Genomic DNA, 15,023 nt, shown 5'->3' on the forward strand with positions numbered 1-15,023 from the left:
ATAAGATAATATAAGATTAATATACCCGTGCATTGCTCCATGAAGTTGTATAAATATACAGATTATTAGAGGAGTACGTGTTGGTCAAGAACTTTATTTTTTCTATTTTACTCGTCAAACGCTAATTTTAAACTGTCTCGAACTCCTAACTCATCAAACGATCATCCCGATTAGGAATCGGATTGACAGCTAAGGAAACAATCCTTAATTTAGAAATAGTTGAAGATAAAAAAAAATACATATGTAATTCTAAAATGCCACAAAATTAACTTAAAAAAACTTTGGTCATCAGTATATATTTTCATATAAACGTTGAAAATACAAGGTAGATGCTCTCATGCTTCTAGATTCACCAAGAAAGAATAACCCATGGTCTGCGTGTTTTCCCCGGACAAGCCCCAGATGGTGATCCAGAACAGTACGCTGTCAGGCCCGGTCTTTGTTGCCTTCCTCCCTGCGGGCTCCGGTTCGTGTACGCGCGTGCGCCGTGCGCGGCGCCTACAGGGACCGTCCCCAAAAGCGGCGTGCTCCCCTGCCAATCCCGCGGTTAGGCTCGCCGTCGCTCTCGCCGGCCGCTCCCCGCCCGGGAAAACGCCATCCGTCAATCCGCACGCCGCGTGCACCCACCGCTCGCGCTTGCTTGTCCTCTCTCTCTCTACCCCCACACGCGCGCGCCTCGTGGCCGTAGCGGCCCTGGTCCACGGACCTCGCCGCGGCAGCGAAAACCTCTCCGTCCCTTCACAGTCCCCGGGCGTTCAATGCCGTGCCTGCCCATTTCTTCCCCCTCCGACTCCGATCGCAGCCACTGTTTCCATGGGGACGCGCGCCCCGGGTGCAGAGAACGAACCGCGGCGAGGCATCGCCGCCGCCACCGTGCCCTGCTTCTCCAAGGCTCCACGACGTGCTTTCCTTTAGGTCCTTCTGACCTTCGCGCCGTACCGCGAGCTGAAGATTTAAATCCTTTCGCTTTCGCATCCTTCAAAGTTCAAACTCAGGTCCACTGTCTCGTGTAGTGTCCACGGTTCGTTCGGAAATAAAAACAATCCATAGGGACGGTCGGGAACGAGCGGGAAAACCCTCAAACCATTCCGTCACCATTTTTTTTGACCGCGATCGGGATCGGGAACGAAACGTCGGGCGAAAAAACGAAATCGGTAATACGGGACATCGGGAACGGAAGAGTTCGATCGGGAATATGCCGGTTACGGTCGGGAACCGAGAACTCAAGACGGGAATATATATGTAACCCCTTGAAATATTAAGCTCGAGAAGATAGTTCCAACCTCCAACTAGCAACTATGCAGTATGCACACAGCAATCTAGCATACGGCTGGCCGCTGGCGTCTACCAACTACCATCAACATGAGTACAGGCAGTAAGGCGTACATCAGGCAACAGGAGCACCGAGCAGCGAGCACAGCACATGAGTATAGCAGTGAGCACAGCACAGGAATACAGCAGGCAACCAGCAACATGCAACTCGCAACTCGCAACTAGTCCAAGTTTAAAAATGAATGCCACAACACCACGTGCAGCAGTTCACAAGTCCAAATTTAAAGATAAATGCCACAACAGGCAGCAGTTCACAAGTCCAAATTTAAAGATAAATGCCACAACAGGCAACAATATCATGACCAATTAACCATTCACCAAACAAGTCTAATTTCGCAACTTCCAAACTCTAGAAATCATCGGCTTGCCCATTCATTTCTCCATCACTGTCTCCATTCACCAAGCAGGAGGATCTACTCTACTCTCTACTCATGTACAGATGACAGATCTATCGAGAACTATAGCAGCAGCATGAACTAGTGAACTACATACACATTGATTTTGAAAATTACCTGTGGTTGACGTTGGAGGAAGTGTGGTGCTGTGCACCACCACCGGCGGCCGTAGTGGCTCGAGGATGAGCCGGCGCTTGGATGCCGGTGAGGCAGCACCAGGACCTCCTAGACGCGACATCCTTGGTGGCGGTGGTGGGCCTGAGGACTGGAGGACGGAAGAGAGCACGGGCGTCGCGTCCTGGGGGCTGCCGGGGTGCGGCTCTCGCCGCCGCTCGCCGGTCGGCGGGCGGCGCGCGGCGCAGCGCCGGTCGGAGGGGGACGGCGGGAGGGACTGTTGGAGGGCGGAGCGGGCGAGCAGGGCGAGCGGGCGGCGCGGCACCGGTCGCCGGTCGGAGGGGCTGAGGGGGACGGCGGGAGGGCGGAGCGGGCGAGCGGGGCGAGCGCCGAGCGAGAGTGCGAGACTGCGGTCTGCGGGAGAGAGAGAGACTGAGACTCAGAGAGAGTGTGCGGCGGCGGGCGGCCGATATGGGGAGGGAAAGGGGAAAAATTAGGCGCCTTTAGGGTTTGGGGAGCGGGAGAGTGGGGTGCGCTGCCCAATTTTGGTGCGCGCTGTGCGTGGGTCGCCGAATTGGGCTGGGCCGCTGAGATCGAAAGAAATGGGCCAAAATGAGGTAGGGGTACGGGAATTCCCGCGGGAATTTTTCCAACTCTATACGGGAAACCGAAAATACGGGCGGGAAAACGCCTCAACCACTTCCGTTCCCGTTCCTGACCATATTTCTCGGGAAGTTTTCTGTTCTGTTTTTCCCGCCAATTCGGGATACGGGCGGTATATTCGGAATATGGTGTCGGATGGTACGGGATTTTCCCATTCCCGCTTTCATCCCTAACAATGCACCTCGAACTCGGTTGACATGTTTTGTTTGAACATGTAGCAAGCTCAAAAAAAGAAATGCTAAGTTCTTAAAAAAACAAGAAATGTTTAGAGTGAAGGGAAACGGGTAGGCTACGCTAGCATCACTACCGCATAAACCCAAGATACTTGCGAGTAGAAGATCATAGATCGTTACCACTAGACGCGCAGCGCAGCGGAAGAAGTCACGCGTCGATGTAGAGGAAGTAGTCGATCACGTCCCACGAACCGAGCTCCTCGTACTTGATCCCAGCAGCCGATCAGCGCAGCAGTCGCAGCAGCGCCTCCACGGAGTCCACACGTACGGGGATGAAACGTCGGGCGTCGGTGTGCTAGCACCGCACGCACGGCAAGGGCGGCGGCCGAGAGAGAGGGAGGGGCGGCGGCTAGGGAGGTGGCGCGGTTCAGGTCATCGCCCCCCTAGCCCCTCCCTCATATATATAGGGCGTACTAATGCGCTTCTATCTCATAGGCCCATTAGTAACCCTAATCCCTCTTGGATCAATATCCACTTAGGCCTTTAAACCGTATTGTGATGATGGGCTCTTGGACATATCAACAACATGGAGCAGGTGAGCTCGAATAAAAATGTTTGGAACACGCATGAGCATGAGAAGACTGTAGCAGAACACGTCGTCCTCCGCCTCCCTACCGGTCCGGCCGCGACCCACGGCTTTCCGGCGGGCCCGTATTTTCCCTCCCGGCGACCGCGCCACGCGAACGTCGGCGGCTGACTTGCGGCCGCCCGGCGGCGCGGCGCGCGCACCGCCACACGTTCGGGGTCCGGCTCCGGCACGATCACCACGTGCTCCTTTTTCCTCCCCCCCTCCTCCGCAGCTCCGCTCTTGCTGCTCCCGGCCGGCCGGTCAAGCGGCAGCGCCCCGTCCGGCCGCGACATGTCAGGCGGGCCGGCGGACGGAAGCCGAAGCCCTCTCGGTTCAGTCCCGCCGCGCGCGCGCCCCGGGCCCCAACGCACCCTGTGACACGGCGGCGACCAGCGCACGACGCGAGCCCGGCCCGGCCGGCCGGGCGGAAGCGGAATCATGGGAGGGATCGCCGTCGCCGTCGGGAATCCCGCCACCGCCGGGCCGTACCCGTACGGCAGCGGCGCGACAGGTGGAAAAAGGTGCACGTACACGGATGGCGACACGAATACGGTCGGCGCGTGCATGCCATGGACGGGTCCGTGCGCCGAGACGTGCGTGAGCGTGCATGCGGCGACGGTCGACGACGACGGCGAGACGAGACGGCACGTGCTGTGGAGAACGCCGGCGTGGTCGAGCTGGATCTGAGGGTATGGCCGGCCGGCCCTGGTTGGCTGCTCATCAGTGTTCCTCCCAGATCTGATCGACGAGGTGATGGTGGTGGCGTGGCGTGGCGTGATAACAATCGGATCCAATTCAAGAGCTGAAATGAAACGAATTGAATTGAGCCGACCGCTGCTACATCGATTTCACATCATGGCTCGCGAGAATCATACTACATGTTCCATGACGGAATCATAAATTCATAATCATAAACAAAACCAAATTAAATATGTAATGGGTCGATCCGATAGCCACTGTTCCGTCCAAACCCTGCATTCTGTACAAGTTTTTTTTGAGGGGTCTCTAAAAGCTTTGTGTTTCAGCACCAGCTGAGCTACCTACAGTCTACCCCACGAATCTTGGCATCTGGTTGCAGTCTCTGAAAGTCTGAAGACACAAAGAAGCTTGAGCTCAAGGAGTTCAACACTTGGTCGACAAGTCTCAAAGGATCAAGTCGGAGTGGATAATCCGTCTGGTCCCGGTTGACGGAGGCGGCGGCGGCAGCATCCCCATCGGGCTCGTGCCTTCCGGCGGCCATGCTCCCCTGACGCGTCGACCCACGCGAAAGCAGGAGGAAAAAGAGCAGCTGAACAGAGGAGCGGATGGATGGATAGATCGGGGGAGCAAAGGCAAAGCAATGATGAACACCTCGCAATGATCATCCGGACGCAACGCAATTCAGCTGTTAGGTGCACCGTCGCCGTCGGGCCGATTCGGGACAGCGTGCCGTGTATCCGATCCATTCCAACCCCTCCCCTCGCCCCGGCGGCAAAGTAAGCAAGACAGCCCGGTGGAGTCCTGAGATGCCACAGCTAATTCCCATTTGGGTAGCCTGGTCCTCCCTGCCGCGGCCCCATGATGAAATTGCAGTCGCCCGTAACTTTTGAATTTCACGGTCAATTCACACGCTCGACCCCATCCCCCACTCCTTCCTCGCGCTCCACAGACCACCACGTGCGCACCACGGCAGCCGAGCGGCGCGGCGCGCCGGCGACGAGGAGGAAAGGCGCGGTGCGCCGGCGGCTGCGGAGGGGAGCGGAGGCGAGGCGGCGGGCCGCCGGCGGCGGAGGGGAGGGGCGGCGCGGCGGGCCGGCGGCGGCGGAGGGGAGCGGAGGCGCGGCGGCGGCGGAGGGGAGCGGAGGCGCGGCGGGCCGGCGGTGGCGGAGGGGAGCCGAGGCGAGGCGGGGAGGGGCGGCGCGGCGGGCCGGAGGCGATGGGATCTGCGAGCTCCGGCTGGGAGGCGATAGGGAGGCGGTGCGGCGGGTCGGGGCGGCGGCGCCGCCGGCGAGCGGAGGCAAAGCGGGCGGCGCCACCGCCGGTGGGCAGCCGGTAGGTTTTTTTCACTTTTTCGTTTTTTCCTTCAAAAGTTTTTAGAAAAAAATTTACCCGATTTTTTTATTTTTGGATGTACAATTTTTTCTTCAAATTTTCAGTTTATTTTCATAAATTTCTCTCTGTCAAATTTTTTCTCGTAATTTTTTTATTTCATCAAAAAAATTTGAAATTTTTTTATTCAAATTTTTTCTACCCCTCCATAGTTTCACTTGAAAAATTATCTGTCTCTTCAAAAAAAAAATCTGAATTTTTTTCTCAGAAAACGACAAAAGAGTTAATAAAAATAGAAAAAGGGCTGTCGGAATATCGACCGTAGGGACCTCTCCCCTACGGTCGACCGTAAAGTAGCCAGCCCCGTGCTGCGGTTGCATCGCCAGTCGATAAAATCGTCGCGAACGGTCACTGACATGTGGGCCTAGCCGACTGGTTACAAGCTTGATTGGTTTACTTCCGAAATATTGGCATGCCAAAATATGGACAAGCCCATAAATTTTGACAATTATTTGGTTGAAGGCCAAAAAAGCAACATACCTAGCCAACGTCATTTTAAACTTGCCAAGGTTTTGGTAAAAACAATTAGCATACCCATATTTTGGCAAACTCACAGTTTGGCAATGCCAATATTTTGACATCCAACCAAGCAGGCTCTCGTGTCAGTGACTGTTCGCGACGATATTGTAGATGGATGGAGTGTGAGGTGTTGTGAAAGAAAAAAAGAAAGATCAGCAGCTGCTGCAGGAGCAGCCAGTGGCGGAGCCACCACTAGGGCGAGCCAGGGCGGCCGCCCTAGGTCCCTCTAAGTGAAGTCCAGAGTATATTTGTTAACAGTAGAGGTAGCAGAAAAAGAAAAGGATGGATCTGAAAAACATAGGAAAAATATAAGAGAACAGAAAATTAGCTTCCGCATAATAGATTACTTGAGAAAGGAGTAAGAGTTCAAACAAGTTGTTCGATACCATTTCTCCTCGCACGCACTCAGTATTTAACTAGCGACTCTCTTGCGTTTACATGGGCTTGGCCTGATACGTGCGCGCAGGCACATCTAGCGAACCCATTCGCGCCAAGACAGACACTAGGCTTCCTGGTGCGGCGGCCCATAGTAGGAGATGCTTTCTCTGGTTCGTGGGTGCTGACAATATCCCTGTTCTCAACTCCGGCAGGGGCTCATGGCGGTGCGGCGGCGCCCCCCGAACGCGAGGTCGAGTGGGCTGCGGCCTCTTAAGTGGTTCAACCTAGCGCCACAGCCCAGCACTACATCTTGCCACCAGATGCCACTGCCAATTTCGGCAGTTCACCATCTACCCCCTGCAGTCCTGCTCAGGCGCTCACGCTGGCGTGTCGATGCCGTTGCGCGACGCCACTCCACGCCCGTCCGTTCAGCAACCCCATCTCGGCGCCCGTCGGTGGCGACAGCAGATCCCGTGCGCCGCCGGCGCGGGCGCCTGCAGCCGGGCAGCAAGTCTCGGCGTCTCGCTCTGGTCGTGCAAAAATTTTATCGTAAAAGTCCGCCCTAGGTCATTTTCTGGGCTGGCTTCGCCACTGGCAGCAGCAGCAGGAGCACTGCTTGTGGTATGGTCCACGAAGGCATTGATGCCCATGTAAAGAGTTGTTAAGGTGTGGGGATGCGAGCGAGCGAGCTAGCTTGCAATCTACTGGAAGCACAAGCGTTATCAGCCCGACCTCCGGAGGCTGTGGGGACGCCGCCAACTAGTTCCTTCAACAACCATGGTCCAATAGCAGCAGCCACCAGCCAGCCGGGTTGTGGCCTCAGCCCTCAAGGCCGGCCGGCCGGACCAGGTGCGGCGCAACGCGCGGGGGGGGGGGGGGGGGGGGGGGGGTGCCATGGACCGACCTACCGGACCGGCCACGCCGTGCGCCATGGGAGGGGAAGGGGATTGCCGTTGAGTTATGGAGGACCTGATTCCGCGGCCTGCGTTGGTGTCAGGTGGATCAGGATCGCATGGATTGAGGAGGAGGGGGCTGAGGGAGGAGTGGAGTTTCATTCATCTGGTCCATGATTCGGTGGTATCATGGGATTCAGCTTTCAGGAGCCATGGCTTGGTATCATTGCCTGAGCCTGCGGGGAGCTGTCATGGCCGGAGGAGGGTCGTTTTGGGTTCAGTTCTGGGTGTCCGCTAGCTTCCCGCGGCTGTGCGTCCTAGTTGGCCACCACCACCTATACTTTTGTTCGTGGTGCCTTGGTCGTCGTCATCGTCGTCGTGATGCGTGGCCTGTCCAAGTATGAACGGAGGTGACCTTCACTATGCATGCTACTAGCTACAAAGCCTAAAAGGCTAAAACACAACGTGATTCAAGCGTGGACTGATTGGTGAATGTTCAGAGAGTGTCGAATCTGACAAGACGGTTAGGAACTCCTTGGCCGGACTATCCATGACATGAATGTCTGAACTTTTGATTTGTCTGTGTCCGACTCCTCTCCTCGTACATCATGTACAGGGTTTTCGGCATGCACGGTTGTTCTTGTGGCGTCACATCACATGCACGGTTGTCTTGTTTGGTTAGTTCTTGTGCTAAAAATAGTAACATTTTGACTGCTAATTACGGTGTCAAACAAAGCCAGTTTGCAAAACCAACTTTAGAACTCATGTGCTAGGAGCCTTGAAGAATCTAACGAGGCTTTTGACCGCGTGATTAGAGAATGATTATTATATCATTACTGTAGTCAATCATCGATTAATTACCATCATTAGATTCGTCACGAAAAATTACATCCATTCCTGAAAAAGTTTTGCAAATAGACTTCATTTAGTACTCCATATATGCGAGATTCCCTTTTCGAAAAAATGTGCGCGCTAGGAAGGTAGCGCGATCCAAACAAGACCAATTCATGCTGAAGGACTAACTGACAGCGGGCGGTTTGTAGATTGTACACGACGTTCAGAGACATAATTCGAGGAAGAAGAAGAAGGCTGGGGTTCCTTTTTCCAATTAAAGTGTAGTTAACCGGCACTAAGCTTTCGGCCTTAAATTCCCATCTCAAATTAAAGGAGGCGCTGGACCAAGCAGCAAGGACCAAGGAGTGATACGAGCAGGGACACTGAACCCAGTGGTCGGGTGCCGTTAGGCTTGTCTGCAGCCAAATAGCTGAAGCGGACGGGCAGGTCTTCTTCGATCTGGTGGTAACAGCTGAAGGCTCCGTTGCATTTCATTCCGACCCAGTTCTAGCTCGCCAGCGCGGGCCAGCCACGCCACAAAGGGCGGTCCGGTGACGGCCCAGGCCTACGCGCAAGCATTTCCGGCCATGCCGTGCACGCATGCCCAACGTGGTAGCTCGCAGCAGTGGCGCGTAATGGCTGGCGATCCGGTGCGCCCGCCTGCCGCCGGCATGCGGTCCAGGCAGGCAGGCCTTCAGCAGGGACCGTGGTGGAGACGTGGCGTCGTCGTCGATACGGCGCCATGTGGCCTCGCGCGCTCTCCCCCGTTAGCCCTGCCGCGCCCTGCCCTGGCCGATGCGCGGGCCACGGCGGTGCGCCGGCCGTCACCGCCAGGCGGGTCGGGCTGCGCGTGGGACGCGTTGTAGCCAGGCTTGCAGCGCCGGATGGTGCCAGAGACGGAGACGTAGAGCAAGCACGTGTTCGGCGGGCTAATTGGTGGTTACGCAGTCATGCCAGGCCGAGCGATGCGGGATGACTACATGAGCGGCCATCACTGCTCTCTCTTTCTTGTCGTTCGATCCCGGTGCCGACGGCGTCGAGGTGACGGCCGGAGCGCGCGTGGAAGCCGAGGATCCTGCCGCCGGCCGCCGGCAGCGCGAACGGGACGCCGTCCGGGGCGTAGGAGTGGCGGTCGCTGACGAGCGTGAGCGAGGGCACCACGAAGCTGCGCTCGAACTCGCCGCAGTGGCCTTCCACGCTGGTGAGGTGCTCCTCCGGGCGCAGGCAGATCGATCTGGTGCCGCACGGTAAATCGTCAAGGTCTGCTTCGGCAACCAATTCGGCGCGTGCGCCGCCGCCGTTGCTCGCTCGCCGGCGGCGAGAAACCGCAGCGTAATCCACGGGCACACTGTTGAGTGGAAGGTAACGCGACGCGATGTACCTCTGCGAGCTCGCACCCCCCCCCCCAACACCCCACCCATAGGTCGGTCCACTCCTGGCGCCGCCGCGCTCGTACAGCACGGACAGGCCGTGGACGGCCACCCGGCGACGCGGCCCACGCCGCGCGTGTCCACGTCCCGGGCGCCCCCGCCCCCGCCCCCGCCGCCGCCGCAGGGCCCCATCCGCACCACGGACCCCCCTGCGGCGCAGCGCTTCCCGGTATCAGAAAAACGTGGAGAAAATCACCACTGTGGCACGACGCACGTACCATCCATCGATCGCTGCAGAAGAGTGCGTGCAGGTGCAGCCTCGATGCTTTGGAGTCCTGCCGTGTCCTGGCAACGGGTTCGTTCGTTTCGTTGTGCTGTGAATCTGTGACGGGACGGGACGGAGGCTCGGATTTGTGGCGCGTGCCGCGAAGTCAACAACCACGGGCCCCGGTATGGTTTTCTTTTGGAACCAGCTTCTTCATTCATTCATTAACATGATCACAATCATCTTGCAAGGTCTGCAGAAGAAAACTAGGGGCATCATTTGCCCAGACTTCAAAGGCACTAGATGCAACAAAATGAGCACAAGCATGGGCAGACATATTGGCAGTGCGTTTGACATGCATAATACAAAAGGAAGAAAATGAAGAAGCTAAATCCTGAATGTCATCAAAGATCGGCGTAAACTCGGACCGCTGTGTTGCTCTGTTGTTCCACAGGGCAACCACCTCCAAAGAGTCGGTCTCTAGCATCACGGGCCCGTTTGTGACTGTGTGTATCAACTGCACACCTGCACGTAGGGCTTCAGCTTCTGCTGCTAGCATACCAACCACATTCCGCACAAAATGATTGTTTGGTCATCAACTCCACAAGTTCTGTTATCCAGAATTTCTGATGCCCACGAGACCGGATTCGGAGTTGGAAGTTTTACACAAGTGAGTTCACGTAACCTGATCCGAAAACGTCTTGCATATGTGCGTTCCACAAGTGCATGAATTGTAGTCTCCTCACGAGCTCCACATGTGTCACACGTACTGAGAGGATCGATGTGCCGCCAGTGGAGATTGGCTCTGCTCGATAGATAGTCATGCAGAACGCACCACCAGAACACCCGAACCTTTGGGGGTACCTTGCACTTCCATAGTTTCTGCCAAATAGGGTCAGCGCCGTGATTTGAATTGGTCGCTTTCCTTTGCACAAAATCCCGCTGCTGAGCCTCGGATGCTGCAAGCATGCGGTAGCCTGATTTCACTAAGTAGAGGCCATGCCATTCCCCTGACCAAGCCCATGCATCCACCATTGAACGACCAAGAGGAATTCGTCGTGCCGCCGCTGCATCAAGTGGAACAAGATTCTGATCCAGTGCTACACCATCCCACGATAGTGAGGAATGTTGAGTACTCTATCATGCTTGTGATGAGTGAATTATCAACCGTGCGGTGTGATCGTGCGCTTGGTCTTTGGATTGCAGGTACACGGGCGTCGAGTGTCGACGGTGAGTTGCCGTGGAGGAGCTCGGGCCGGGCGGCAGCTGTGGCGTCCACTCCTGGATCGAGGGCGCAAGCGGCGACGGAAGGCAGGTTTCTTGGTTTGCGCCACAAAACCAAGCAGGCGGACGGTGGTTGAAGACGCCAAGTCGTGGAGGCACGGGCGTCGGTCTTGGGACTGGCGGAGGCGACGGGCGTCGACGGCGTTTAGGGCCTCGCTATGGGCGAGGAGGTGACGGGCGTCGGGCGGCGTCTAGGGCCGTCAGAAGGCCGAGGCGGGAACGACGTCTAGGGCCACGGCGTGGAGGCGTGAATCTTCCCGCGCGTGAAGTTTTGGCGGTTTTCTCAAAACCGGCCACCTACCTGGGTTTCGCGGACCCTCCAAAACCGCGGACCGGATCTTCGTCAACGTGGAGGCATCGCAGGGAAAACTTCGGGTCGAAGAAAGAAACTCCACCGTTGATTGAGGACTGTACAGGGCTGCTGCAGACCCGACCGGTCTGACCGGTCCCTTGGACCGGTCTGACCGGTCTAGCCGCAGCAGCTGGGTATTTAAGTCCCCCTCACCTATTCGTGGGGGTGAGTCTCTTGAGTCCTTTTCGGTTTTTCCTTCCCCCTCCCCCCTGCTCAGGTTAGGGCCAAGGTCTCCAACGCAAAGAGAGTTTAGATTATAGCTTTTCTTTCCAATCTAGAGGGTGGATGATGGGCGGATGGCTCTAGCCTTTGTATAGGTGAATTCCTCTGAGATTAATGGATGAAATTTGTTTGAGATTTACTTGTGTGTGCTGAGCATCTCGTCCTCCCCTTCTCTCTTGCATTTTGGGTTCAATTCTCCTCTTTTGGTGTGTTTCTTGTTTGGAGGAGACCAGCCCTTGATTTCATGGTTTGATGAACTCTTTGGAACGATTCCTATGCATATAGCCTAGTGCCAAACCCCCTGGAATCATGAGTTCTCACGAATTGGCGATTTTGTGTTCTTGAGAAAACCCCAATCCTCTTTGATCTTTCCTCGATTTCTCTCGACCCGTGAATCTTTTGGGTGAGATCTTTTGTGGATATGTTCACGGGGTAGTTATGAAGCTTTCCTCCAAGTTTGGTTGGATTTGGACTTCGTTTGCTCGAGATTCGTGGTTTGAAGATTTGTTTGCGGGTTTTCTGGACGACAGCGGTCAGACCGGTGGGCGAGACCGGTCACACCGGTCAGTCTGGGTTTGAACTGCCCGACCGGTCAGACCGGTCCAATGCACCGGTCAGACCGGTCTGTGTGTGCTGCGTTGCGGTTTGAGAAGTTTCTCTCGCCTTTGCTTCCGCGCTGCGAACTGGGTCTTCTGCTTCGAGATAGCTTGTCCATAGCTATTCTCGCTGACCTAGGTTCGAGGGTTTGCGGTTATTTTGGGACATAGGTCGACGTTTCAAATTTCGAAGAAATTTTGATCGGCTCCCATTCACCCCCCCTCTGGTCGCCAGTTTCGGTCCCTCAATTGGTATCAGAGCTGGGTTGAGGTTTTCAGTACCTTAACTGGTTCGAAAACTACTTGGCGACCATGGCGAGTCTTGGGAAGATCCCGGTGTTTTCCGGCGAGGACTATGCCTACTGGAAGGTTCGCATGAGAGCCTTCTTGCAGAGCATGGGAGCCGAGATCTAGGATATTACCAAGAACCAGGCTTACGTGGTGCTTGCCGCTCGGGTCACTCCTCTTCAAGTGACCGAGCACGAGGCTAACGACAAGGCTGTCAATGCCTTGTTCGCTGGCGTTTCTCGTGCGGAGTTCTCACGCGTCCAGAGTTTTCAGGAAGCCCACAAGATTTGGACGTATCTTGAGAACTACCACGAGGGCACACCTCAGGTCAAGGCCAGACTGTTCGAGACTCACCGGCGTGAGTACGAGAACTTTACACAAGAGTCGGGTGAGAGCATTGACTTGATGTTCAGTCGTTTTCAGTCGATTGTGAACAAAGTCAATGCGAACAGATCTGCTGATGCCCTTGAGTACACAGAGCACGAGAAAGCCCTCAAGTTGCTCTACACACTTGACCGCTCTGTGTGGGATCTCAAGGTGAACACCATCATTGAGTCTGCTGGCTATGAGACTCTGACGGTGAACGAGCTTTTCAGCAAGCTCAAGGCCACGGAGGTGGATAACCAGACACGAGCCAAGCTCAATGGTGCCTCTCCTTCCAAGAGCATCGCTCTTGTGACTGGCCCAGGTGGATCGAGCTCTAACGCTAACTCTGCTCTTGGCTTTTCTCTTGCCTCTTTGCCTTATGTTTCAGATGAACAGCTGGAGACGCTGGGCGACGACGACTTGTGCCTCCTCATCAGCAAGTTCCAGCGCGTCTATCACAACAGGCAGAGGAAGAAGAACCCCGGGTGCTACAACTGCGGCGATTTGAACCACTTCATCGCCGATTGCCCCAAGAAGTCCGGCGGTGGCCAGAACAACCACTTCGACTACTACCGCCACCGCGACCGCGACGAGGGAGGCTCCAACAAGGAGCGTCGGCTCCACAAGCACCGCAGTCGTGATCGGGGAGGACGCTTCGATAAGGAGTCACTCAAGAAGCGCTTCCAGTACAAAGGCCAAGAAGCGGGAGATGACCTTCCTGGCACAGCTCAGCGACCTCGACAAGAGCTCCGACACCGACCGCTCTTCTTCACCGACTTCCGACGATGATGACAAGAAGAAGAAGAAGCGGGACAAGGAAGCCACCGGCTTCATCGGCCTTTGCTTGGCGGCCGGTCGGCGCAAGAGTTTCTGCACCATGGCGGGCGAAGCCGATGGTGCACGAGCGTCTTCAGGTGGACATGCTACACCGACGCACGCCGACTCTTCTCCTGGATCCGAGAGTGATTCAGAGGTAAACTCCACGATCGACCTGTTAGATACAGAGGTTAGGGAGTTGTACGCCGCTCTCGACAACCAGAAAAGCCTGCTTAAGGAAGCAGCTAGAGAGCGTAGAAAGCTTAGGGCTGAGCTAGCTTGTGCTAGGGAGAAATCTAGTGAGGATGAGTGCGCTGGCTGCATATCTCACATGAACGATCTTGTTGCTCTCCGTGCCAGGCATGATGAGAACGTCGCGAACTTAGATGTTGGTAAGACTTCGCTTGCTGACGTGTCTCATGAGCTCGCTAAGGCCAAGCATGAACTAGAACTGGCTAAGGACGCTCCTATTGTTAGCGATGTGCTTGAATGTGATGAGTGTCCTATCTTTAAGTCCGATCTAGTTTCGTTGCAGTCCAAGTTTGCTACTGTTGTGTGCGAGCTAGAGGAGATGAAGTCTAGGCCAGTTTTGCTTGGTGCTTGTAAGCTTTGTCCCACGTTTAGGTCGGAGCTAGATGAGAAGAACGCTTTGATCAAGTCTTTTGGGAAGACTAAGGTCATAGAGTCTAGCCCACCTATTGACTGCTCTATTTGCCCTGGGTTGATTGCTGATCTGGATAGTCTTGCGGTAGAGAAAGACAACTTAGAGAATGAGAATACCTATCTTAGGGCGATTCTGAGTTGGGTTTCAAGCAGTGAGCCGCAGTTGGGCATGATGATTAAACAGTTCAAGCGTGGTGATGGGTTTGGGGTCGGTTACACATACACGAAGTCAGACTTTGACAGGTTGTATGGTAAGATTGGCAAGGCTGCTGGAAATACTGCTAGTACGAGCACGCAGCCTTCACTTGTTGACCCCGTGGATGGTGTGCTGAAAGAACCACAAAAAGCACCTCCACAGAAGCAGGTTTGGGTTCCAAAACCCAATGAGCTGAGGAATCCCCTCGACACGCTCCCTGCTGCCGCAGCCCAGGTTGCCCAGAAGAAGGGGGCTGCTCCTCCCCGTCCGCAGGCTAGGCCTCCACCCCCCAAGCGTGAGGTGAGGTACCACTGCGTGTTCTGTGACAGGGAAGGTCTCCTGGAGGAGTTTTGCTTCAGGAGGAAGCGGGCTGTGAGGCGAGAGCAGGAGAGACGGAACGCGGACATATACTCTGCTCGGGTGCATGGTCCTTCTCGGCGTGGTGGTAGGCAAGATGCTAGGGCGCGCCGTGTAGGTGGAGGTCAGGGAGACGGTGGTGGTTACCGTGCTCCAGCGGGTGGTCGCTTTGCCGGTCGTGCTCTTGGTCGTTTTCAGTACGGCTATGGACCACGGGACCGAGGCTTTGGA

General features: G+C 55.7%; 1 pseudogene; it reads right to left on the reverse strand.

Moving 5' to 3' along the window:
* Positions 1-8,965: 8,965 nt before the first annotated feature.
* Positions 8,966-9,672, reverse strand: LOC120678267 (annotated as a pseudogene).
* Between the last annotated feature and the right edge of the window lie 5,351 nt (positions 9,673-15,023).

This window comes from Panicum virgatum, chromosome 6N, assembly GCF_016808335.1.
Source record: "Panicum virgatum strain AP13 chromosome 6N, P.virgatum_v5, whole genome shotgun sequence".
NCBI classification, from domain to species: domain Eukaryota; kingdom Viridiplantae; phylum Streptophyta; class Magnoliopsida; order Poales; family Poaceae; genus Panicum; species Panicum virgatum.